We start from the raw sequence: 26,902 nt of genomic DNA, 5'->3' as shown, positions 1-26,902 counted from the left end.
TGACCCGGATGTGATTTGAACACGCAACCTTCTGATCTGGAGTCAGACGCGCTACCGTTGCGCCACCGAACCTCATTTTGCAGCAGGACAATTTGGAAATTAATTCAATTACAGTGCTTGTACAACTTTTCAGTGATTGAAGACTATTTCTGTAAAAGCGGACTTTATTTTTCACAGCACTAATTAATTTTCATTTACTTTTTAAACTGTTAGATTATAAGTTACATAAATTTTGTAATAAGTAGATTTGAGATTTACAATTTCAATTACAAAAACACAATTAAAGATTTATAACCTGTGTGTACAAAAATAACTAGATACGTATTCGTATTAATGTTGTGTACATTATGTGTCACTAAACTCGTTCTGCAGACGATTTCTTGATTTAATCATAAACATCGACACAACTTTCGATTTTATTCATTATTAGAATGTTGAACAGCAAAATGAAGTAAAAGTAATTTATTATAAAAGTTACTTTTCTAGCAAAATAAAACTAAGGAATGTTTTTAACTTTTGTGTACAGACTTGATTGCAAATGTTGAATTATAAGCTATGTTCTACTGGTATGTATTTTTTAATGGTAATACCCACAGAATGTTTATTTTAAGTACAGAAACCTATAATGGACCATATGTTTTTTCGGACATTTGTATTTCCCTGTTTTATTTTCAAATATCAGTTACAAAATATTAAAGGAATATCTTTTCTTCTTCTTTGCTTTTCTTCTTTTGTTTATTATTAATCACCGTTTTAAACCCTGTTTGTTTTGGGAAGTGTAATTAAAAGCTTTATGTAAAAAAATAATTAATTAGTTAGTTAATTATTCAAAAAGCTTTGATAATGAGCTCATATAAGAATATTGTGTTTATTCTTAACCTAGGTAAGAACTAATTTTAGTAGAGATTTCGAAGAAATGCTATGCTTCCCAAGTTTTCCTCCAACTCACTACATATATATTCGAAAGTATATAAAGGCCGGAGAATGTAGCACTTTCAGAAGAGTTGTGTAAATAACCAGAAACAACGTATAAAGCTGTACGTTTAAACATCGTTATAACAATAGAACTTAGATATACTACTCATCTGAAGAAAGTTTTTTTTTTTTTTTTTTTTTTTTTTTTTTTTTTTTTTTTTCCCACATGCTTTTAGTTTTTTTTAAGAATATTTATAGACTTATGTTCATCCATACTTTTTATATTTCTCATACCAAAGGCTAATGCCAAACTGCTATTGCCTCCATATTCATGCTCGACAGTAGGCAATACGTTTTTCGGATTCAATTTTCATTCACATTTCATCATACAGCAATTCCTTTATCAGATCTGAATTAAATTGCTTGAAAATATAACATTTTTCTCATATGATAAAAATTGCGTACCATAGATTTTGCCGAACGCCAGGCGTGTTTTCGTTTCTGGTTGACGAAGAGTTCATTCTTGCTGATGGCCCATTGCATGCATGTGCTCTAATGATTCTTCGAACAGTTTGAGCATTAACTATTACTGTAAACTATTCTTCTAAATTCGCTATCAGCTTCCCAGTGTTAATAACTGGATGTTTTTTGGTTTTGCAAGATAAAGCTCCGACCCCTTCGAATTAGCTACGAATGTAGTCCAGGCTTAAGTGCATTAGGAACAGTTCCATGCAATTTCCACCTTTTCAATGTACCAACAGTGGCGTGACTAGAAATTTGGGGGCATTTAGGCAAAACTTCAAATAAATAAATGTATGTATAGTGCAAAATCAATTAAAATAAATAATACCTTTCAAATTCCACCCAAATTCATATCGGACTAAGCATACGCAAAAAGCAAACGAGCAAAAACGAAAAAAACCAGAAGTACACTAATAAACTGCAAGAAAAAGGGGGAAAAACTTGTCAAAATCAAAAATGATATAAGAAATTTACATCTTGTGTTGCATCATCGGTCAAGGGGTTGGTACAAGGAAAGAATAAAATCAGCCTGTTTCTGAATCAATAAAGACAAAAATTAAAGTTTCAAACCTAAAATGGTTTCAGAAAAACAATTGAAGTAATTTTATCCTTGTCAGGCCAATCCCTGCAGGCCAAATTAAGCAGTGTAAAAACACTTCAAAATTATAGCTACAAAAGAAAAAAAAAAAAAAAAACAATTAAAATTCTAATAATAATCAATTCAATTTAAGTGGACCGAGTCTAAAGAACATGTAGTATAACAGAGGTAATCCAACATGAAAATCTGAATTAAAATTATAAAAATAATTTTTTTTTTAAATAAAGGGAGGTTCTAGTTCTTAAAACCTGTAACATTAAAGAAATAAAAGTTATGAAATAAATTTGTTCTGTTTGGTAGCAAAATGCCGTTGCTAAGCCTACATATGCTAAGTAATGGATTTAGATAAATTACGAATTTTAAACTAATAAATAAAAATAGCAATATATAATAAAATTAGTCAGTAATTTGCCACCAAACAGAACGAATATATACATATTTTTATATTTCACTTTTTTCCACTTTTATGACGTTGCTTGATACGGCCAAGTGACGCAACTTGAGCACGTCTGACACCAGATATTACAGAATTACATGTAAAATTTAGGCAATAATTAAAATTTTTTTAAAAATACAAATTAATCAGTCATTAAACACAAATATTAAATGTTAAACAAATCTAGAGGTGCTTGGCATGGCCCGGTGGCGCAACGGTAGCGCGTCTGACTCCAGATCAGAAGGTTGCGTGTTCAAATCACGTCCGGGTCAAGTACTTATACTAGCTTTTGGGATATCCCAGTGATCAATAGGTTAGCATATCGTACTTTTTTAAGACATTACTTGATGGATTAAACTTTCTCTTTCAGTAAACGTTGCAATCATTTTTCGCATTGGGTGAAATTATTCCATTCTTGTTTCATTAATTCAGCTTTTGATGATATTTTTAATTTTAGTATATGTACCTCCATTTCCCTCTAAATATATTTAATTGAATCAATTCAGGGCAATCGTGCAAAAACCACAATAGAATATTCAAAGCGATATACTTACTATCACTGTCTTATAATAATACAAAATTATCTCTGACACCTCAATTTTACATTATTTGTTATTTTTCACCATCAGGACAAATTCGCCGCCGAACTTTTCTTTAGGTATGAAATTCTTAAAAAACACAGTCCACTTTTTCTTCACCAGACAATAATTCGAACTTCTGACCAAAAGATTATTATATTGTTTTTATATAATCTTTTTTTTAATCTGAATCTTTTCCCTTGCCATCAGGCCTGGATTTCTAAGGATCATTACCTGTCGATTTCCATAGGGCCAAAGGCCTTTTGTGTTACTGGGGACACTGGTGGTATGTGTTCCTAGCAGTGGGCGGAAAATTTCCTTCTGCTGAGGCATACGATCATCGAATGATAAGCAGTTGTGTAGATATGGTAAAAGAATACATTTCTTGCTGAGGCATAATCAGGAGTCTTTGGCAATTATTGTGCAGTCGTTCAATTAATACGCATGGTATGGTGAAGGCAATTAAGTCGCGTGGCATTTACTGAAAATGGAAATTCGATCGAAAGCTGACTCAGGAAGGCAATTTGGGTATGAGTGCGCAATTTACACGTGGAAACTTGAAATAGTACGTTCCTTAGATAAAAGCAAAGTAAAAGTCCATAAAGCAAAGGCATAAATCCAAAGAGATTGAAAAATTCGTTAATGTGCGATCCTAATTAAAAGCCTAGCGATGCTGCATTCAAGCAAAAAATTATTAGGCTTGCTGTCATTCACAAACCTGAATTCATTTCACTATGATAAAGTTCTTTAAATAGCTGTAATAGCTGGTTTGATTTGTTTATTTTTTTAATTGCGAATTTTTTTTATCCCTGCTATATTTTGGTATGGAACTGATCTAGCAAATGTTTTGCCTGTTTTAGGAGAAATTAATGTATTAAAACTTTTTTCAAATTTACCATAAAATTTTGCACCCCTTAAATATATGTTGCTTTTTATTATTATTTATTTATTTATTTATTTATTTTTTTTTTTTTTTTTTTTGAGTTAAAAAAATGTGTTACTCCTGTAAAGTAAGCTTTCGTAGAAAATCGCTCCCTTATTAATTGCTTTACAGAATTAAACTAGGGTAAAAAGTCTAAATTAGAAGAAAATGGCACATTTCAATTTTAGCTACTTTTCTAACCGATTTTCATTTATGAAATGAAAAATAGTTAGCTTTCTAACCTCTTTCAACAAGTACTAGTTACATTTATGGTACCATTCAGAAGTCGGATTAAACTAGAATTTACTTGGATAACAATTTCAGACATAAAAGTCAAATTAAATTTATACTATAATTTTAAAATAAATATGCAGATAACACACATTTTTTTAAACCCTAATTCCTCCAGGGAAAAAAACTGTTCTGCATTTGAGACCTCCTATAATATGCTAACAACTCGGCCATAGGGAAATTCGAAAAGAAAACAGAACATATGACCCGGACGTGATTTGAACACGCAACCTTCTGATCTGGAGTCAGACGCGCTACCGTTGCGCCACCGAGCCTCACTTTGCAGCAGGACAATTTGGAAATTAATTCAATTACAGTGCTTGTACAACTTTTCAGTGATTGAAGACTATTTCTGTAAAAGCGGACTTTATTTTTCACAGCACTAATTAATTTTCATTTACTTTTTAAACTGTTAGATTATAAGTTACATAAATTTTGTAATAAGTAGATTTGAGATTTACAATTTCAATTACAAAAACACAATTAAAGATTTATAACCTGTGTGTACAAAAATAACTAGATACGTATTCGTATTAATGTTGTGTACATTATGTGTCACTAAACTCGTTCTGCAGACGATTTCTTGATTTAATCATAAACATCGACACAACTTTCGATTTTATTCATTATTAGAATGTTGAACAGCAAAATGAAGTAAAAGCTATTTATTATAAAAGTTACTTTTCTAGCAAAATAAAACTAAGGAATGTTTTTAACGTTTGTGTACAGACTTGATTGCAAATGTTGAATTATAAGCTATGTTCTACTAGTATGTATTTTTTAATGGTAATACCCACAGAATGTTTATTTTAAGTACAGAAACCTATAATGGACCATATGTTTTTTCGGACATTTGTATTTCCCTGTTTTATTTTCAAATATCAGTTACAAAATATTAAAGGAATATCTTTTCTTCTTCTTTGCTTTTCTTCTTTTGTTTATTATTAATCACCGTTTTAAACCCTGTTTGTTTTGGGAAGTGTAATTAAAAGCTTTATGTAAAAAAATAATTAATTAGTTAGTTAATTATTCAAAAAGCTTTGATAATGAGCTCATATAAGAATATTGTGTTTATTCTATACCTAGGTAAGAACTAATTTTAGTAGAGATTTCGAAGAAATGCTATGCTTCCCAAGTTTTCCTCCAACTCACTACATATATATTCGAAAGTATATAAAGGCCGGAGAATGTAGCACTTTCAGAAGAGTTGTGTAAATAACCAGAAACAACGTATAAAGCTGTACGTTTAAACATCGTTATAACAATAGAACTTAGATATACTACTCATCTGAAGTAAGTTTTTTTTTTTTTTTTTTTTTCCACATGCTTTTAGTTTTTAGGATTCAATTTTCATTCACATTTCATCATACAGCAATTCTTTTATCAGATCTGAATTAAATTGCTTGAAAATATAACATTTTTCTCATATGATAAAAGTTTGCGTACCATAGATTTTGCCGAACGCCAGGCGTGTTTTCGTTTCTGGTTGACGAAGAGTTCATTCTTGCTGATGGCCCATTGCATGCATGTGCTCTAATGATTCTTCGAACAGTTTTAGCATTAACTATTACTGTAAACTATTCTTCTAAATTCGCTATCAGCTTCCCAGTGTTAATAACTGGATGTTGTTTGGTTTTGCAAGATAAAGCTCCGACCCCTTCGAATTAGCTACGAATGTAGTCCAGGCTTAAGTGCATTAGGAACAGTTCCATGCAATTTCCACCTTTTCAATGTACCAACAGTGGCGTGACTAGAAATTTGGGGGCATTTAGGCAAAACTTCAAATAAATAAATGTATGTATAGTGCAAAATCAATTAAAATAAATAATACCTTTCAAATTCCACCCAAATTCATATCGGACTAAGCATACGCAAAAAGCAAACGAGCAAAAACGAAAAAAACCAGAAGTACACTAATAAACTGCAAGAAAAAGGGGGGAAAACATGTCAAAATCAAAAATGATAAAAGAAATTTACATCTTGTGTTGCATCAGCGGTCAAGGGGTTGGTACAATGAAAGAATAAAATTAGCCTGTTTCTCAATCAATAAAGACAAAAATTAAAGTTTCAAACCTAAAATGGTTTCAGAAAAACAATTGAAGTAATTTTATCCTTGTCAGGCCAATCACTGCAGGCCAAATTAAGCAGTGTAAAAACACTTCAAAATTATAGCTACAAAAGCAAAAAAAACAATTAAAATTCTAATAATAATCAATTCAATTTAAGTGGACCGAGTCTAAAGAACATGTAGTATAACAGAGGTAATCCAACATATGAAAATCTGAATTAAAATTATAAAAATAATTTTTTTTTTTTTTAAATAAAGGGAGGTTCTAGTTCTTAAAAACTGTAACATTAAAGAAATAAAAGTTATGAAATAAATTTGTTCTGTTTGGTAGCAAAATGCCGTTGCTAAGCCTACATATGCTAAGTAATGGATTTAGATAAATTACGAATTTTAAACTAATAAATAAAAATAGTAATATATAATAAAATTAGTCAGTAATTTGCCACCAAACAGAACGAATATACACATATTTTTATATTTCACTTTTTTCCACTTTTAAGACGTTGCTTGATACGGCCAAGTGACGCAACTTGAGCACGTCTGACTCCAGATATTACAGAATTACATGTAAAATTTAGGCAATAATTAAAATTTTTTAAAAAATACAAATTAATCAGTCATTAAACACAAATATTAAATGTTAAACAAATCTAGAGGTGCTTGGCACGGCCCGGTGGCGCAACGGTAGCGCGTCTGACTCCAGATCAGAAGGTTGCGTGTTCAAATCACGTCCGGGTCAAGTACTTATCTTAGCTTTTGGGATATCCCAGTGATCAATAGGTTAGCATATCGTACTTTTTTAAGACATTACTTCATGGATTAAACTTTCTCTTTCAGTAAACGTTGCAATCATTTTTCGCATTGGGTGAAATTATTCCATTCTTGTTTCATTAATTCAGCTTTTGATGATATTTTTAATTTTAGTATATGTACCTCCATTTCCCTCTAAATATATTTAATTGAATCAATTCAGGGCAATCGTGCAAAAACCACAATAGAATATTCAAAGCGATATACTTACTATCACTGTCTTATAATAATACAAAATTATCTCTGACACCTCAATTTTACATTATTTGTTATTTTTCACCTTCAGGACAAATTCGCCGCCGAACTTTTCTTTAGGTATGAAATTCTTAAAAAACACAGTCCACTTTTTCTTCACCAGACAATAATTCGAACTTCTGAGCAAAAGATTATTATATTGTTTTTATATAATCTTTTTTTTAATCTGAATCTTTTCCCTTGCCATCAGGCCTGGATTTCTAAGGATCATTACCTGTCGATTTCCATAGGGCCAAAGGCCTTTTGTGTTACTGGGGACACTAGTGGTATGTGTTCCTAGCAGTGGGCGGAAAATTTCCTTCTGCTGAGGCATACGATCATCGAATGATAAGCAGTCGTGTAGATATGGTAAAAGAATACATTTCTTGCTGAGGCATAATCAGGAGTCTTTGGCAATTATTGTGCAGTCGTTCAATTAATACGCATGGTATGGTGAAGGCAATTAAGTCGCGTGGCATTTACTGAAAATGGAAATTCGATCGAAAGCTGACTCAGGAAGGCAATTTGGGTATGAGTGCGCAATTTACACGTGGAAACTTGAAATAGTACGTTCCTTAGACAAAAGCAAATAAAAGTCCATAAAGCAAAGGCATAAATCCAAAGAGATTGAAAAATTCGTTAATGTGCGATCCTAATTAAAAGCCTAGCGATGCTGCATTCAAGCAAAAAATTATTAGGCTTGCTGTCATTCACAAACCTGAATTCATTTCACTATGATAAAGTTCTTTAAATAGCTGTAATAGCTGGTTTGATTTGTTTATTTTTTTAATTGCGAAATTTTTTTATCCCTGCTATATTTTGGTATGGGACTCATCTAGCAAATGTTTTGCCTGTTTTAGGAGAAATTAATCTATTAAAACTTTTTTCAAATTTACCATAAAATTTTGCACCCCTTAAATATATGTAGCTTTTTTTTATTATTTATTTATTTTTATTTTTATTTTTTATTTTTATTTATTTTTTTTTTTTTTTTTGAGTTAAAAAAATGTGTTACTCCTGTAAAGTAAGCTTTCGTAGAAAATCGCTCCCTTATTAATTGCTTTACAGAATTAAACTAGGGTAAAAAGTCTAAATTAGAAGAAAATGGCACATTTCAATTTTAGCTACTTTTCTAACCGATTTTCATTTATGAAATGAAAAATAGTTAGCTTTCTAACCTCTTTCAACAAGTACTAGTTACATTTATGGTACCATTCAGAACTCGGATTAAACTAGAATTTACTTGGATAACAATTTCAGACATAAAAGTCAAATTAAATTTATACTATAATTTTAAAATAAATATGCAGATAACACACATTTTTTTAAACCCTAATTCCTCCAGGGAAAAAAACTGTTCTGCTTTTAAGACCTCCTATAATATGCTAACAACTCGGCCATAGGGAAATTCGAAAAGAAAACAGAACATATAACCCGGACGTGATTTGAACACGCAACCTTCTGATCTGGAGTCAGACGCGCTACCGTTGCGCCACCGAGCCTCACTTTGCAACAGGACAATTTGGAAATTAATTCAATTACAGTGCTTGTACAACTTTTCAGTGATTGAAGACTATTTCTGTAAAAGCGGACTTTATTTTTCACAGCACTAATTAATTTTCATTTACTTTTTAAACTGTTAGATTGTAAGTTACATAAATTTTGTAATAAGTAGATTTGAGATTTACAATTTCAATTACAAAAACACAATTAAAGATTTATAACCTGTGTGTACAAAAATAACTAGATACGTATTCGTATTAATGTTGTGTACATTATGTGTCACTAAACTCGTTCTGCAGACGATTTCTTGATTTAATCATAAACATCGACACAACTTTCGATTTTATTCATTATTAGAATGTTGAACAGCAAAATGAAGTAAAAGTAATTTATTATAAAAGTTACTTTTCTAGCAAAATAAAACTAAGGAATGTTTTTAACGTTTGTGTACAGACTTGATTGCAAATGTTGAATTATAAGCTATGTTCTACTAGTATGTATTTTTTAATGGTAATACCCACAGAATGTTTATTTTAAGTACAGAAACCTATAATGGACCATATGTTTTTTCGGACATTTGTATTTCCCTGTTTTATTTTCAAATATCAGTTACAAAATATTAAAGGAATATCTTTTCTTCTTCTTTGCTTTTCTTCTTTTGTTTATTATTAATCACCGTTTTAAACCCTGTTTGTTTTGGGAAGTGTAATTAAAAGCTTTATGTAAAAAAATAATTAATTAGTTAGTTAATTATTCAAAAAGCTTTGATAATGAGCTCATATAAGAATATTGTGTTTATTCTATACCTAGGTAAGAACTAATTTTAGTAGAGATTTCGAAGAAATGCTATGCTTCCCAAGTTTTCCTCCAACTCACTACATATATATTCGAAAGTATATAAAGGCCGGAGAATGTAGCACTTTCAGAAGAGTTGTGTAAATAACCAGAAACAACGTATAAAGCTGTACGTTTAAACATCGTTATAACAATAGAACTTAGATATACTACTCATCTGAAGTAAGTTTTTTTTTTTTTTTTTTTTTCCACATGCTTTTAGTTTTTAGGATTCAATTTTCATTCACATTTCATCATACAGCAATTCCTTTATCAGATCTGAATTAAATTGCTTGAAAATATAACATTTTTCTCATATGATAAAAGTTTGCGTACCATAGATTTTGCCGAACGCCAGGCGTGTTTTCGTTTCTGGTTGACGAAGAGTTCATTCTTGCTGATGGCCCATTGCATGCATGTGCTCTAATGATTCTTCGAACAGTTTGAGCATTAACTATTACTGTAAACTATTCTTCTAAATTCGCTATCAGCTTCCCAGTGTTAATAACTGGATGTTGTTTGGTTTTGCAAGATAAAGCTCCGACCCCTTCGAATTAGCTACGAATGTAGTCCAGGCTTAAGTGCATTAGGAACAGTTCCATGCAATTTCCACCTTTTCAATGTACCAACAGTGGCGTGACTAGAAATTTGGGGGCATTTAGGCAAAACTTCAAATAAATAAATGTATGTATAGTGCAAAATCAATTAAAATAAATAATACCTTTCAAATTCCACCCAAATTCATATCGGACTAAGCATACGCAAAAAGCAAACGAGCAAAAACGAAAAAAACCAGAAGTACACTAATAAACTGCAAGAAAAAGGGGGAAAAACATGTCAAAATCAAAAATGATAAAAGAAATTTACATCTTGTGTTGCATCAGCGGTCAAGGGGTTGGTACAAGGAAAGAATAAAATCAGCCTGTTTCTGAATCAATAAAGACAAAAATTAAAGTTTCAAACCTAAAATGGTTTCAGAAAAACAATTGAAGTAATTTTATCCTTGTCAGGCCAATCCCTGCAGGCCAAATTAAGCAGTGTAAAAACACTTCAAAATTATAGCTACAAAAGCAAAAAAAAACAATTAAAATTCTAATAATAATCAATTCAATTTAAGTGGACCGAGTCTAAAGAACATGTAGTATAACATAGGTAATCCAACATATGAAAATCTGAATTAAAATTATAAAAATAATTTTTTTTTAAATAAAGGGAGGTTCTAGTTCTTAAAAACTGTAACATTAAAGAAATAAAAGTTATGAAATAAATTTGTTCTGTTTGGTAGCAAAATGCCGTTGCTAAGCCTACATATGCTAAGTAATGGATTTAGATAAATTACGAATTTTAAACTAATAAATAAAAATAGTAATATATAATAAAATTAGTCAGTAATTTGCCACCAAACAGAACGAATATACACATATTTTTATATTTCACTTTTTTCCACTTTTAAGACGTTGCTTGATACGGCCAAGTGACGCAACTTGAGCACGTCTGACTCCAGATATTACAGAATTACATGTAAAATTTAGGCAATAATTAAAATTTTTTAAAAAATACAAATTAATCAGTCATTAAACACAAATATTAAATGTTAAACAAATCTAGAGGTGCTTGGCATGGCCCGGTGGCGCAACGGTAGCGCGTCTGACTCCAGATCAGAAGGTTGCGTGTTCAAATCACGTCCGGGTCAAGTACTTATCTTAGCTTTTGGGATATCCCAGTGATCAATAGGTTAGCATATCGTACTTATTTAAGACATTACTTGATGGATTAAACTTTCTCTTTCAGTAAACGTTGCAATCATTTTTCGCATTGGGTGAAATTATTCCATCCATTCTTGTTTCATTAATTCAGCTTTTGATGATATTTTTAATTTTAGTATATGTACCTCCATTTCCCTCTAAATATATTTAATTGAATCAATTCAGGGCAATCGTGCAAAAACCACAATAGAATATTCAAAGCGATATACTTACTATCACTGTCTTATAATAATACAAAATTATCTCTGACACCTCAATTTTACATTATTTGTTATTTTTCACCTTCAGGACAAATTCGCCGCCGAACTTTTCTTTAGGTATGAAATTCTTAAAAAACACAGTCCACTTTTTCTTCACCAGACAATAATTCGAACTTCTGAGCAAAAGATTATTATATTGTTTTTATATAATCTTTTTTTTAATCTGAATCTTTTCCCTTGCCATCAGGCCTGGATTTCTAAGGATCATTACCTGTCGATTTCCATAGGGCCAAAGGCCTTTTGTGTTACTGGGGACACTAGTGGTATGTGTTCCTAGCAGTGGGCGGAAAATTTCCTTCTGCTGAGGCATACGATCATCGAATGATAAGCAGTCGTGTAGATATGGTAAAAGAATACATTTCTTGCTGAGGCATAATCAGGAGTCTTTGGCAATTATTGTGCAGTCGTTCAATTAATACGCATGGTATGGTGAAGGCAATTAAGTCGCGTGGCATTTACTGAAAATGGAAATTCGATCGAAAGCTGACTCAGGAAGGCAATTTGGGTATGAGTGCGCAATTTACACGTGGAAACTTGAAATAGTACGTTCCTTAGACAAAAGCAAATAAAAGTCCATAAAGCAAAGGCATAAATCCAAAGAGATTGAAAAATTCGTTAATGTGCGATCCTAATTAAAAGCCTAGCGATGCTGCATTCAAGCAAAAAATTATTAGGCTTGCTGTCATTCACAAACCTGAATTCATTTCACTATGATAAAGTTCTTTAAATAGCTGTAATAGCTGGTTTGATTTGTTTATTTTTTTAATTGCGAAATTTTTTTATCCCTGCTATATTTTGGTATGGGACTCATCTAGCAAATGTTTTGCCTGTTTTAGGAGAAATTAATGTATTAAAACTTTTTTCAAATTTACCATAAAATTTTGCACCCCTTAAATATATGTTGTTGTTTTTTATTATTATTATTTTTTTTTTTTTTATTTATTTTTTTTTTTTGAGTTAAAAAAATGTGTTACTCCTGTAAAGTAAGCTTTCGTAGAAAATCGCTCCCTTATTAATTGCTTTACAGAATTAAACTAGGGTAAAAACTCTAAATTAGAAGAAAATGGCACATTTCAATTTTAGCCACTTTTCTAACCGATTTTCATTTATGAAATGAAAAATAGTTAGCTTTCTAACCTCTTTCAACAAGTACTAGTTACATTTATGGTACCATTCAGAAGTCGGATTAAACTAGAATTTACTTGGATAACAATTTCAGACATAAAAGTCAAATTAAATTTATACTATAATTTTAAAATAAATATGCAGATAACACACATTTTTTTAAACCCTAATTCCTCCAGGGAAAAAAACTGTTCTGCTTTTGAGACCTCCTATAATATGCTAACAACTCGGCCATAGGGAAATTCGAAAAGAAAACAGAACATATGACCCGGACGTGATTTGAACACGCAACCTTCTGATCTGGAGTCACACGCGCTACCGTTGCGCCACCGAGCCTCACTTTGCAGCAGGACAATTTGGAAATTAATTCAATTACAGTGCTTGTACAACTTTTCAGTGATTGAAGACTATTTCTGTAAAAGCGGACTTTATTTTTCACAGCACTAATTAATTTTCATTTACTTTTTAAACTGTTAGATTATAAGTTACATAAATTTTGTAATAAGTAGATTTGAGATTTACAATTTCAATTACAAAAACACAATTAAAGATTTATAACCTGTGTGTACAAAAATAACTAGATACGTATTCGTATTAATGTTGTGTACATTATGTGTCACTAAACTCGTTCTGCAGACGATTTCTTGATTTAATCATAAACATCGACACAACTTTCGATTTTATTCATTATTAGAATGTTGAACAGCAAAATGAAGTAAAAGCTATTTATTATAAAAGTTACTTTTCTAGCAAAATAAAACTAAGGAATGTTTTTAACGTTTGTGTACAGACTTGATTGCAAATGTTGAATTATAAGCTATGTTCTACTAGTATGTATTTTTTAATGGTAATACCCACAGAATGTTTATTTTAAGTACAGAAACCTATAATGGACCATATGTTTTTTCGGACATTTGTATTTCCCTGTTTTATTTTCAAATATCAGTTACAAAAATTTAAAGGAATATCTTTTCTTCTTCTTTGCTTTTCTTCTTTTGTTTATTATTAATCACCGTTTTAAACCCTGTTTGTTTTGGGAAGTGTAATTAAAAGCTTTATGTAAAAAAATAATTAATTAGTTAGTTAATTATTCAAAAAGCTTTGATAATGAGCTCATATAAGAATATTGTGTTTATTCTATACCTAGGTAAGAACTAATTTTAGTAGAGATTTCGAAGAAATGCTATGCTTCCCAAGTTTTCCTCCAACTCACTACATATATATTCGAAAGTATATAAAGGCCGGAGAATGTAGCACTTTCAGAAGAGTTGTGTAAATAACCAGAAACAACGTATAAAGCTGTACGTTTAAACATCGTTATAACAATAGAACTTAGATATACAACTCATCTGAAGTTTTTTTTTTTTTTTTTTTTTTTTTTTTTTTTTTTTTTTTTTTTTCCAACATGCTTTTAGTTTTTATTAAGAATATTTATACACTTATATTCATCCATACTTTTTATATTTCTCATACCAAAGGCTAATGCCAAACTGCTATTGCCTCCATATTCATGCTCGACAGTAGGCAATACGTTTTTCGGATTCAATTTTCATTCACATTTCATCATACAGCAATTCCTTTATCAGATCTGAATTAAATTGCTTGAAAATATAACATTTTTCTCATATGATAAAAGTTTGCGTACCATAGATTTTGCCGAACGCCAGGCGTGTTTTCGGTTCTGGTTGACGAAGAGTTCATTCTTGCTGATGGCACATTGCATGCATGTGCTCTAATGATTCTTCGAACAGTTTTAGCATTAACTATTACTGTAAACTATTCTTCTAAATTCGCTATCAGCTTCCCAGTGTTAATAACTGGATGTTGTTTGGTTTTGCAAGATAAAGCTCCGACCCCTTCGAATTAGCTACGAATGTAGTCCAGGCTTAAGTGCATTAGGAACAGTTCCATGCAATTTCCACCTTTTCAATGTACCAACAGTGGCGTGACTAGAAATTTGGGGGCATTTAGGCAAAACTTCAAATAAATAAATGTATGTATAGTGCAAAATCAATTAAAATAAATAATACCTTTCAAATTCCACCCAAATTCATATCGGACTAAGCATACGCAAAAAGCAAACGAGCAAAAACGAAAAAAACCAGAAGTACACTAATAAACTGCAAGAAAAAGGGGGAAAAACATGTCAAAATCAAAAATGATAAAAGAAATTTACATCTTGTGTTGCATCAGCGGTCAAGGGGTTGGTACAAGGAAAGAATAAAATCAGCCTGTTTCTGAATCAATAAAGACAAAAATTAAAGTTTCAAACCTAAAATGGTTTCAGAAAAACAATTGAAGTAATTTTATCCTTGTCAGGCCAATCCCTGCAGGCCAAATTAAGCAGTGTAAAAAAACTTCAAAATTATAGCTACAAAAGCAAAAAAAAAACAATTAAAATTCTAATAATAATCAATTCAATTTAAGTGGACCGAGTCTAAAGAACATGTAGTATAACAGAGGTAATCCAACATATGAAAATCTGAATTAAAATTATAAAAATAATTTTTTTTTTTTTTTTTTTTTTTTTTTTTTTAAATAAAGGGAGGTTCTAGTTCTTAAAACCTGTAACATTAAAGAAATAAAAGTTATGAAATAAATTTGTTCTGTTTGGTAGCAAAATGCCGTTGCTTAGCCTACATATGCTAAGTAATGGATTTAGATAAATTACGAATTTTAAACTAATAAATAAAAATAGTAATATATAATAAAATTAGTCAGTAATTTGCCACCAAACAGAACGAATATATATATATTTTTATATTTCACTTTTTTCCACTTTTAAGACGTTGCTTGATACGGCCAAGTGACGCAACTTGAGCACGTCTGACTCCAGATATTACAGAATTACATGTAAAATTTAGGCAATAATTAAAATTTTTTAAAAAATGCAAATTAATCAGTCATTAAACACAAATATTAAATGTTAAACAAATCTAGAGGTGCTTGGCATGGCCCGGTGGCGCAACGGTAGCGCGTCTGACTCCAGATCAGAAGGTTGCGTGTTCAAATCACGTGTGGGTCAAGTACTTATACTAGCTTTTGGGATATCCCAGTGATCAATAGGTTAGCATATCGTACTTTTTTAAGACATTACTTGATGGATTAAACTTTCTCTTTCAGTAAACGTTGCAATCATTTTTCGCATTGGGTGAAATTATTCCATTCTTGTTTCATTAATTCAGCTTTTGATGATATTTTTAATTTTAGTATATGTACCTCCATTTCCCTCTAAATATATTTAATTGAATCAATTCAGGGCAATCGTGCAAAAACCACAATAGAATATTCAAAGCGATATACTTACTATCACTGTCTTATAATAATACAAAATTATCTCTGACACCTCAATTTTACATTATTTGTTATTTTTCACCTTCAGGACAAATTCGCCGCCGAACTTTTCTTTAGGTATGAAATTCTTAAAAAACACAGTCCACTTTTTCTTCACCAGACAATAATTCGAATTTCTGAGCAAAAGATTATTATATTATTTTTATATAATCTTTTTTTTAATCTGAATCTTTTCCCTTGCCATCAGGCCTGGATTTCTAAGGATACCTGTCGATTTCCATAGGGCCAAAGGCCTTTTGTGTTACTGGGGACACTAGTTGTATGTATTCCTAGCAGTGGGCGGAAAATTTCCTTCTGCTGAGGCATACGATCATCGAATGATAAGCAGTTGTGTAGATATGGTAAAAGAATACATTTCTTGCTGAGGCATAATCAGGAATCTTTGGCAATTATTGTGCAGTCGTTCAATTAATACGCATGGTATGGTGAAGGCAGTTAAGTCGCGTGGCATTTACTGAAAATGGAAATTCGATCGAAAGCTGACTCAGGAAGGCAATTTGGGTATGAGTGCGCAATTTACACGTGGAAACTTGAAATAGTACGTTCCTTAGATAAAAGCAAAGTAAAAGTCCATAAAGCAAAGGCATAAATCCAAAGAGATTGAAAAATTCGTTAATGTGCGATCCTAATTAAAAGCCTAGCGATGCTGCATTCAAGCAAAAAATTATTAGGCATGCTGTCATTCACAAACCTGAATTCATTTCACTATGATAAAGTTCTTTAAATAGCTGTAATAGCTGGTTTCATTTGTTTATTTTTTTAATTGCGGAATTTTTTTATCCCTGCTATATTTTGGTATGGGACTGATCTAGCAAATGTTTTGCCTGTTTTAGGAGAAATTAATGTATTAAAACTTTTTTCAAATTTACCATAAAATTTTGCACCCCTTAAATATATGTTGTTGTTTTTTATTATTATTATTTTTTTTTTTTTTTTTTTTTTTGAGTTAAAAAAATGTGTTACTCTTGTAAAGTAAGCTTTCGTAGAAAATCGCTCCCTTATTAATTGCTTTACAGAATTAAACTAGGGTAAAAACTCTAAATTAGAAGAAAATGGCACATTTCAATTTTAGCCACTTTTCTAACCGATTTTCATTTATGAAATGAAAAATAGTTAGCTTTCTAACCTCTTTCAACAAGTACTAGTTACATTTATGGTACCATTCAGAACTCGGATTAAACTAGAATTTACTTGGATAACAATTTCAGACATAAAAGTCAAATTAAATTTATACTATAATTTTAAAATAAATATGCAGATAACACACATTTTTTTAAACCCTAATTCCTCCAGGGAAAAAAAACTGTTCTGCTTTTGAGACCTCCTATAATATGCTAACAACTCGGCCATAGGGAAATTCGAAAAGAAAACAGAACATATGACCCGGACGTGATTTGAACACGCAACCTTCTGATCTGGAGTCAGACGCGCTACCGTTGCGCCACCGAGCCTCATTTTGCAGCAGGACAATTTGGAAATTAATTCAATTACAGTGCTTGTACAACTTTTCAGTGATTGAAGACTATTTCTGTAAAAGCGGACTTTATTTTTCACAGCACTAATTAATTTTCATTTACTTTTTAAACTGTTAGATTATAAGTTACATAAATTTTGTAATAAGTAGATTTGAGATTTACAATTTCAATTACAAAAACACAATTAAAGATTTATAACCTGTGTGTACAAAAATAACTAGATACGTATTCGTATTAATGTTGTGTACATTATGTGTCACTAAACTCGTTCTGCAGACGATTTCTTGATTTAATCATAAACATCGACACAACTTTCGATTTTATTCATTATTAGAATGTTGAACAGCAAAATGAAGTAAAAGTAATTTATTATAAAAGTTACTTTTCTAGCAAAATAAAACTAAGGAATGTTTTAACTTTTGTGTACAGACTTGATTGCAAATGTTGAATTATAAGCTATGTTCTACTAGTATGTATTTTTTAATGGTAATACCCACAGAATGTTTAAGTACAGAAACCTATAATGGACCATATGTTTTTTCGGACATTTGTATTTCCCTGTTTTATTTTCAAATATCAGTTACAAAATATTAAAGGAATATCTTTTCTTCTTCTTTGCTTTTCTTCTTTTGTTTATTATTAATCACCGTTTTAAACCCTGTTTGTTTTGGGAAGTGTAATTAAAAGCTTTATGTAAAAAAATAATTAATTAGTTAATTATTCAAAAAGCTTTGATAATGAGCTCATATAAGAATATTGTGTTTATTCTATACCTAGGTAAGAACTAATTTTAGTAGAGATTTCGAAGAAATGCTATGCTTCCCAAGTTTTCCTCCAACTCACTACATATATATTCGAAAGTATATAAAGGCCGGAGAATGTAGCACTTTCAGAAGAGTTGTGTAAATAACCAGAAACAACGTATAAAGCTGTACGTTTAAACATCGTTATAACAATAGAACTTAGATATACTACTCATCTGAAGTTTTTTTTTTTTTTTTTTTTTTTTTTTTTTTTCCCACATGTTTTAGTTTTTATTAAGAATATTTATACACTTATGTTCATCCATACTTTTTATATTTCTCATACCAAAGCTAATGCCAAACTGCTATTGCCTCCATATTCATGCTCGACAGTAGGCAATACGTTTTTCGGATTCAATTTTCATTCACATTTCATCATACAGCAATTCCTTTATCAGATCTGAATTAAATTGCTTGAAAATATAACATTTTTCTCATATGATAAAAGTTTGCGTACCATAGATTTTGCCGAACGCCAGGCGTGTTTTCGTTTCTGGTTGACGAAGAGTTCATTCTTGCTGATGGCCCATTGCATGCATGTGCTCTAATGATTCTTCGAACAGTTTGAGCATTAACTATTACTGTAAACTATTCTTCTAAATTCGCTATCAGCTTCCCAGTGTTAATAACTGGATGTTGTTTGGTTTTGCAAGATAAAGCTCCGACCCCTTCGAATTAGCTACGAATGTAGTCCAGGCTTAAGTGCATTAGGAACAGTTCCATGCAATTTCCACCTTTTCAATGTACCAACAGTGGCGTGACTAGAAATTTGGGGGCATTTAGGCAAAACTTCAAATAAATAAATGTATGTATAGTGCAAAATCAATTAAAATAAATAATACCTTTCAAATTCCACCCAAATTCATATCGGACTAAGCATACGCAAAAAGCAAACGAGCAAAAACGAAAAAAACCAGAAGTACACTAATAAACTGCAAGAAAAAGGGGGAAAAACATGTCAAAATCAAAAATGATAAAAGAAATTTACATCTTGTGTTGCATCATCGGTCAAGGGGTTGGTACAAGGAAAGAATAAAATCAGCCTGTTTCTGAATCAATAAAGACAAAAATTAAAGTTTCAAACCTAAAATGGTTTCAGAAAAACAATTGAAGTAATTTTATCCTTGTCAGGCCAATCCCTGCAGGCCAAATTAAGCAGTGTAAAAACACTTCAAAATTATAGCTACAAAAGCAAAAAAAAAAAAAAATTAAAATTCTAATAATAATCAATTCAATTTAAGTGGACCGAGTCTAAAGAACATGTAGTATAACAGAGGTAATCCAACATATGAAAATCTGAATTAAAATTATAAAAATAATTTTTATTTTTAAATAAAGGGAGGTTCTAGTTCTTAAAACCTGTAACATTAAAGAAATAAAAGTTATGAAATAAATTTGTTCTGTTTGGTAGCAAAATGCCGTTGCTAAGCCTACATATGCTAAGTAATGGATTTAGATAAATTACGAATTTTAAACTAATAAATAAAAATAGCAATATATAATAAAATTAGTCAGTAATTTGCCACCAAACAGAACGAATATATACATATTTTTATATTTCACTTTTTTCCACTTTTATGACGTTGCTTGATACGGCCAAGTGACGCAACTTGAGCACGTCTGACACCAGATATTACAGAATTACATGTAAAATTTAGGCAATAATTAAAATTTTTTTAAAAATACAAATTAATCAGTCATTAAACACAAATATTAAATGTTAAACAAATCTAGAGGTGCTTGGCATGGCCCGGTGGCGCAACGGTAGCGCGTCTGACTCCAGATCAGAAGGTTGCGTGTTCAAATCACGTCCGGGTCAAGTACTTATACTAGCTTTTGGGATATCCCAGTGATCAATAGGTTAGCATATCGTACTTTTTTAAGACATTACTTCATGGATTAAACTTTCTCTTTCAGTAAACGTTGCAATCATTTTTCGCATTGGGTGAAATTATTCCATTCTTGTTTCATTAATTCAGCTTTTGATGATATTTTTAATTTTAGTATATGTACCTCCATTTCCCTCTAAATATATTTAATTGAATCAATTCAGGGCAATCGTGCAAAAACCACAATAGAATATTCAAAGCGATATACTTACTATCACTGTCTTATAATAATACAAAATTATCTCTGACACCTCAATTTTACATTATTTGTTATTTTTCACCATCAGGACAAATTCGCCGCCGAACTTTTCTTTAGGTATGAAATTCTTAAAAAACACAGTCCACTTTTTCTTCACCAGACAATAATTCGAAATTCTGACCAAAAGATTATTATATTGTTTTTATATAATCTTTTTTTTAATCTGAATCTTTTCCCTTGCCATCAGGCCTGGATTTCTAAGGATCATTACCTGTCGATTTCCATAGGGCCAAAGGCCTTTTGTGTTACTGGGGACACTAGTGGTATGTGTTCCTAGCAGTGGGCGGAAAATTTCCTTCTGCTGAGGCATACGATCATCGAATGATAAGCAGTTGTGTAGATATGGTAAAAGAATACATTTCTTGCTGAGGCATAATCAGGAGTCTTTGGCAATTATTGTGCAGTCGTTCAATTAATACGCATGGTATGGTGAAGGCAATTAAGTCGCGTGGCATTTACTGAAAATGGAAATTCGATCGAAAGCTGACTCAGGAAGGCAATTTGGGTATGAGTGCGCAATTTACACGTGGAAACTTGAAATAGTACGTTCCTTAGATAAAAGCAAAGTAAAAGTCCATAAAGCAAAGGCATAAATCCAAAGAGATTGAAAAATTCGTTAATGTGCGATCCTAATTAAAAGCCTAGCGATGCTGCATTCAAGCAAAAAATTATTAGGCATGCTGTCATTCACAAACCTGAATTCATTTCACTATGATAAAGTTCTTTAAATAGCTGTAATAGCTGGTTTCATTTGTTTATTTTTTTAATTGCGGAATTTTTTTATCCCTGCTATATTTTGGTATGGGACTGATCTAGCAAATGTTTTGCCTGTTTTAGGAGAAATTAATGTATTAAAACTTTTTTCAAATTTACCATAAAATTTTGCACCCCTTAAATATATGTTGTTGTTTTTTATTATTATTTATTTATTTTTTTTTTTTTTTTTTTTTTTTTGAGTTAAAAAAATGTGTTACTCTTGTAAAGTAAGCTTTCGTAGAAAATCGCTCCCTTATTAATTGCTTTACAGAATTAAACTAGGGTAAAAACTCTAAATTAGAAGAAAATGGCACATTTCAATTTTAGCTACTTTTCTAACCGATTTTCATTTATGAAATGAAAAATAGTTAGCTTTCTAACCTCTTTCAACAAGTACTAGTTACATTTATGGTACCATTCAGAACTCGGATTAAACTAGAATTTACTTGGATAACAATTTCAGACATAAAAGTCAAATTAAATTTATACTATAATTTTAAAATAAATATGCAGATAACACACATTTTTTTAAACCCTAATTCCTCCAGGGAAAAAAAACTGTTCTGCTTTTGAGACCTCCTATAATATGCTAACAACTCGGCCATAGGGAAATTCGAAAAGAAAACAGAACATATGACCCGGATGTGATTTGAACACGCAACCTTCTGATCTGGAGTCAGACGCGCTACCGTTGCGCCACCGAGCCTCATTTTACAGCAGGACAATTTGGAAATTAATTCAATTACAGTGCTTGTACAACTTTTCAGTGATTGAAGACTATTTCTGTAAAAGCGGACTTTATTTTTCACAGCACTAATTAATTTTCATTTACTTTTTAAACTGTTAGATTATAAGTTACATAAATTTTGTAATAAGTAGATTTGAGATTTACAATTTCAATTACAAAAACACAATTAAAGATTTATAACCTGTGTGTACAAAAGTAACTAGATACGTATTCGTATTAATGTTGTGTACATTATGTGTCACTAAACTCGTTCTGCAGACGATTTCTTGATTTAATCATAAACATCGACACAACTTTCGATTTTATTCATTATTAGAATGTTGAACAGCAAAATGAAGTAAAAGTAATTTATTATAAAAGTTACTTTTCTAGCAAAATAAAACTAAGGAATGTTTTTAACTTTTGTGTACAGACTTGATTGCAAATGTTGAATTATAAGCTATGTTCTACTAGTATGTATTTTTTAATGGTAATACCCACAGAATGTTTAAGTACAGAAACCTATAATGGACCATATGTTTTTTCGGACATTTGTATTTCCCTGTTTTATTTTCAAATATCAGTTACAAAATATTAAAGGAATATCTTTTCTTCTTCTTTGCTTTTCTTCTTTTGTTTATTATTAATCACCGTTTTAAACCCTGTTTGTTTTGGGAAGTGTAATTAAAAGCTTTATGTAAAAAAATAATTAATTAGTTAGTTAATTATTCAAAAAGCTTTGATAATGAGCTCATATAAGAATATTGTGTTTATTCTATACCTAGGTAAGAACTAATTTTAGTAGAGATTTCGAAGAAATGCTATGCTTCCCAAGTTTTCCTCCAACTCACTACATATATATTCGAAAGTATATAAAGGCCGGAGAATGTAGCACTTTCAGAAGAGTTGTGTAAATAACCAGAAACAACGTATAAAGCTGTACGTTTAAACATCGTTATAACAATAGAACTTAGATATACTACTCATCTGAAGTTTTTTTTTTTTTTTTTTTTTTTTTTTTTTTTTTTTTTCCACATGCTTTTAGTTTTTATTAAGAATATTTATACACTTATGTTCATCCATACTTTTTATATTTCTCATACCAAAGGCTAATGCCAAACTGCTATTGCCTCCATATTCATGCTCGACAGTAGGCAATACGTTTTTCGGATTCAATTTTCATTCACATTTCATCATACAGCAATTCCTTTATCAGATCTGAATTAAATTGCTTGAAAATATAACATTTTTCTCATATGATAAAAGTTTGCGTACCATAGATTTTGCCGAACGCCAGGCGTGTTTTCGTTTCTGGTTGACGAAGAGTTCATTCTTGCTGATGGCCCATTGCATGCATGTGCTCTAATGATTCTTCGAACAGTTTGAGCATTAACTATTACTGTAAACTATTCTTCTAAATTCGCTATCAGCTTCCCAGTGTTAATAACTGGATGTTGTTTGGTTTTGCAAGATAAAGCTCCGACCCCTTCGAATTAGCTACGAATGTAGTCCAGGCTTAAGTGCATTAGGAACAGTTCCATGCAATTTCCACCTTTTCAATGTACCAACAGTGGCGTGACTAGAAATTTGGGGGCATTTAGGCAAAACTTCAAATAAATAAATGTATGTATAGTGCAAAATCAATTAAAATAAATAATACCTTTCAAATTCCACCCAAATTCATATCGGACTAAGCATACGCAAAAAGCAAACGAGCAAAAACGAAAAAAACCAGAAGTACACTAATAAACTGCAAGAAAAAGGGGGGAAAACATGTCAAAATCAAAAATGATAAAAGAAATTTACATCTTGTGTTGCATCAGCGGTCAAGGGGTTGGTACAATGAAAGAATAAAATTAGCCTGTTTCTCAATCAATAAAGACAAAAATTAAAGTTTCAAACCTAAAATGGTTTCAGAAAAACAATTGAAGTAATTTTATCCTTGTCAGGCCAATCCCTGCAGGCCAAATTAAGCAGTGTAAAAACACTTCAAAATTATAGCTACAAAAGCAAAAAAAACAATTAAAATTCTAATAATAATCAATTCAATTTAAGTGGACCGAGTCTAAAGAACATGTAGTATAACAGAGGTAATCCAACATATGAAAATCTGAATTAAAATAATAAAAATAATTTTTTTTTTTTTTTTTTAAATAAAGGGAGGTTCTAGTTCTTAAAAACTGTAACATTAAAGAAATAAAAGTTATGAAATAAATTTGTTCTGTTTGGTAGCAAAATGCCGTTGCTAAGCCTACATATGCTAAGTAATGGATTTAGATAAATTACGAATTTTAAACTAATAAATAAAAATAGTAATATATAATAAAATTACTCAGTAATTTGCCACCAAACAGAACGAATATACACATATTTTTATATTTCACTTTTTTCCACTTTTAAGACGTTGCTTGATACGGCCAAGTGACGCAACTTGAGCACGTCTGACTCCAGATATTACAGAATTACATGTAAAATTTAGGCAATAATTAAAATTTTTTAAAAAATACAAATTAATCAGTCATTAAACACAAATATTAAATGTTAAACAAATCTAGAGGTGCTTGGCATGGCCCGGTGGCGCAACGGTAGCGCGTCTGACTCCAGATCAGAAGGTTGCGTGTTCAAATCACGTCCGGGTCAAGTACTTATCTTAGCTTTTGGGATATCCCAGTGATCAATAGGTTAGCATATCGTACTTATTTAAGACATTACTTGATGGATTAAACTTTCTCTTTCAGTAAACGTTGCAATCATTTTTCGCATTGGGTGAAATTATTCCATCCATTCTTGTTTCATTAATTCAGCTTTTGATGATATTTTTAATTTTAGTATATGTACCTCCATTTCCCTCTAAATATATTTAATTGAATCAATTCAGGGCAATCGTGCAAAAACCACAATAGAATATTCAAAGCGATATACTTACTATCACTGTCTTATAATAATACAAAATTATCTCTGACACCTCAATTTTGCATTATTTGTTATTTTTCACCTTCAGGACAAATTCGCCGCCGAACTTTTCTTTAGGTATGAAATTCTTAAAAAACACAGTCCACTTTTTCTTCACCAGACAATAATTCGAACTTCTGAGCAAAAGATTATTATATTGTTTTTATACAATCTTTTTTTTAATCTGAATCTTTTCCCTTGCCATCAGGCCTGGATTTCTAAGGATCATTACCTGTCGATTTCCATAGGGCCAAAGGCCTTTTGTGTTACTGGGGACACTAGTGGTATGTGTTCCTAGCAGTGGGCGGAAAATTTCCTTCTGCTGAGGCATACGATCATCGAATGATAAGCAGTCGTGTAGATATGGTAAAAGAATACATTTCTTGCTGAGGCATAATCAGGAGTCTTTGGCAATTATTGTGCAGTCGTTCAATTAATACGCATGGTATGGTGAAGGCAATTAAGTCGCGTGGCATTTACTGAAAATGGAAATTCGATCAAAAGCTGACTCAGGAAGGCAATTTGGGTATGAGTGCGCAATTTACACGTGGAAACTTGAAATAGTACGTTCCTTAGACAAAAGCAAATAAAAGTCCATAAAGCAAAGGCATAAATCCAAAGAGATTGAAAAATTCGTTAATGTGCGATCCTAATTAAAAGCCTAGCGATGCTGCATTCAAGCAAAAAATTATTAGGCTTGCTGTCATTCACAAACCTGAATTCATTTCACTATGATAAAGTTCTTTAAATAGCTGTAATAGCTGGTTTGATTTGTTTATTTTTTTAATTGCGAAATTTTTTTATCCCTGCTATATTTTGGTATGGGACTCATCTAGCAAATGTTTTGCCTGTTTTAGGAGAAATTAATGTATTAAAACTTTTTTCAAATTTACCATAAAATTTTGCACCCCTTAAATATATGTTGTTGTTTTTTATTATTATTATTTTTTTTTTTTATTTTTTTTTTTTGAGTTAAAAAAATGTGTTACTCCTGTAAAGTAAGCTTTCGTAGAAAATCGCTCCCTTATTAATTGCTTTACAGAATTAAACTAGGGTAAAAACTCTAAATTAGAAGAAAATGGCACATTTCAATTTTAGCCACTTTTCTAACCGATTTTCATTTATGAAATGAAAAATAGTTAGCTTTCTAACCTCTTTCAACAAGTACTAGTTACATTTATGGTACCATTCAGAAGTCGGATTAAACTAGAATTTACTTGGATAACAATTTCAGACATAAAAGTCAAATTAAATTTATACTATAATTTTAAAATAAATATGCAGATAACACACATTTTTTTAAACCCTAATTCCTCCAGGGAAAAAAACTGTTCTGCTTTTGAGACCTCCTATAATATGCTAACAACTCGGCCATAGGGAAATTCGAAAAGAAAACAGAACATATGACCCGGACGTGATTTGAACACGCAACCTTCTGATCTGGAGTCACACGCGCTACCGTTGCACCACCGAGCCTCACTTTGCAGCAGGACAATTTGGAAATTAATTCAATTACAGTGCTTGTACAACTTTTCAGTGATTGAAGACTATTTCTGTAAAAGCGGACTTTATTTTTCACAGCACTAATTAATTTTCATTTACTTTTTAAACTGTTAGATTATAAGTTACATAAATTTTGTAATAAGTAGATTTGAGATTTACAATTTCAATTACAAAAACACAATTAAAGATTTATAAACTGTGTGTACAAAAATAACTAGATACGTATTCGTATTAATGTTGTGTACATTATGTGTCACTAAACTCGTTCTGCAGACGATTTCTTGATTTAATCATAAACATCGACACAACTTTCGATTTTATT

General features: G+C 31.0%; 13 non-coding genes across 13 annotated transcripts; 6 read left to right on the top strand and 7 right to left on the bottom strand.

The window, feature by feature from the left end:
* Nucleotides 1–72, bottom strand: TRNAW-CCA (transfer RNA tryptophan (anticodon CCA)). The gene has a single exon. It is a non-coding gene; the product is annotated as a tRNA-Trp (tRNA).
* Nucleotides 73–2,671: 2,599 nt separating this feature from the next.
* Nucleotides 2,672–2,743, top strand: TRNAW-CCA (transfer RNA tryptophan (anticodon CCA)). Its single transcript has one exon. It is a non-coding gene; the product is annotated as a tRNA-Trp (tRNA).
* Nucleotides 2,744–4,465: 1,722 nt separating this feature from the next.
* Nucleotides 4,466–4,537, bottom strand: TRNAW-CCA (transfer RNA tryptophan (anticodon CCA)). Its single transcript has one exon. It is a non-coding gene; the product is annotated as a tRNA-Trp (tRNA).
* Nucleotides 4,538–6,997: 2,460 nt separating this feature from the next.
* Nucleotides 6,998–7,069, top strand: TRNAW-CCA (transfer RNA tryptophan (anticodon CCA)). The gene has a single exon. It is a non-coding gene; the product is annotated as a tRNA-Trp (tRNA).
* Nucleotides 7,070–8,804: 1,735 nt separating this feature from the next.
* On the bottom strand, nucleotides 8,805–8,876 carry TRNAW-CCA (transfer RNA tryptophan (anticodon CCA)). Its single transcript has one exon. It is a non-coding gene; the product is annotated as a tRNA-Trp (tRNA).
* Nucleotides 8,877–11,332: 2,456 nt separating this feature from the next.
* TRNAW-CCA (transfer RNA tryptophan (anticodon CCA)) lies at nucleotides 11,333–11,404 on the top strand. Its single transcript has one exon. It is a non-coding gene; the product is annotated as a tRNA-Trp (tRNA).
* Nucleotides 11,405–13,126: 1,722 nt separating this feature from the next.
* TRNAW-CCA (transfer RNA tryptophan (anticodon CCA)) lies at nucleotides 13,127–13,198 on the bottom strand. Its single transcript has one exon. It is a non-coding gene; the product is annotated as a tRNA-Trp (tRNA).
* A 2,617-nt stretch (nucleotides 13,199–15,815) lies between these two features.
* TRNAW-CCA (transfer RNA tryptophan (anticodon CCA)) lies at nucleotides 15,816–15,887 on the top strand. The gene has a single exon. It is a non-coding gene; the product is annotated as a tRNA-Trp (tRNA).
* A 1,708-nt stretch (nucleotides 15,888–17,595) lies between these two features.
* On the bottom strand, nucleotides 17,596–17,667 carry TRNAW-CCA (transfer RNA tryptophan (anticodon CCA)). The gene has a single exon. It is a non-coding gene; the product is annotated as a tRNA-Trp (tRNA).
* A 2,574-nt stretch (nucleotides 17,668–20,241) lies between these two features.
* On the top strand, nucleotides 20,242–20,313 carry TRNAW-CCA (transfer RNA tryptophan (anticodon CCA)). The gene has a single exon. It is a non-coding gene; the product is annotated as a tRNA-Trp (tRNA).
* Nucleotides 20,314–22,032: 1,719 nt separating this feature from the next.
* Nucleotides 22,033–22,104, bottom strand: TRNAW-CCA (transfer RNA tryptophan (anticodon CCA)). Its single transcript has one exon. It is a non-coding gene; the product is annotated as a tRNA-Trp (tRNA).
* A 2,589-nt stretch (nucleotides 22,105–24,693) lies between these two features.
* TRNAW-CCA (transfer RNA tryptophan (anticodon CCA)) lies at nucleotides 24,694–24,765 on the top strand. Its single transcript has one exon. It is a non-coding gene; the product is annotated as a tRNA-Trp (tRNA).
* A 1,716-nt stretch (nucleotides 24,766–26,481) lies between these two features.
* TRNAW-CCA (transfer RNA tryptophan (anticodon CCA)) lies at nucleotides 26,482–26,553 on the bottom strand. Its single transcript has one exon. It is a non-coding gene; the product is annotated as a tRNA-Trp (tRNA).
* Nucleotides 26,554–26,902: the final 349 nt, after the last annotated feature.

The sequence above is a fragment of the Stegodyphus dumicola genome, chromosome 2 (assembly GCF_044657685.1).
Source record: "Stegodyphus dumicola isolate Sdum_Otavi_A_Nest chromosome 2, ASM4465768v1".
Taxonomy (NCBI): Eukaryota; Metazoa; Arthropoda; class Arachnida; order Araneae; family Eresidae; genus Stegodyphus; species Stegodyphus dumicola.
This window is presented reverse-complemented; position numbering and strand designations above follow the sequence as displayed.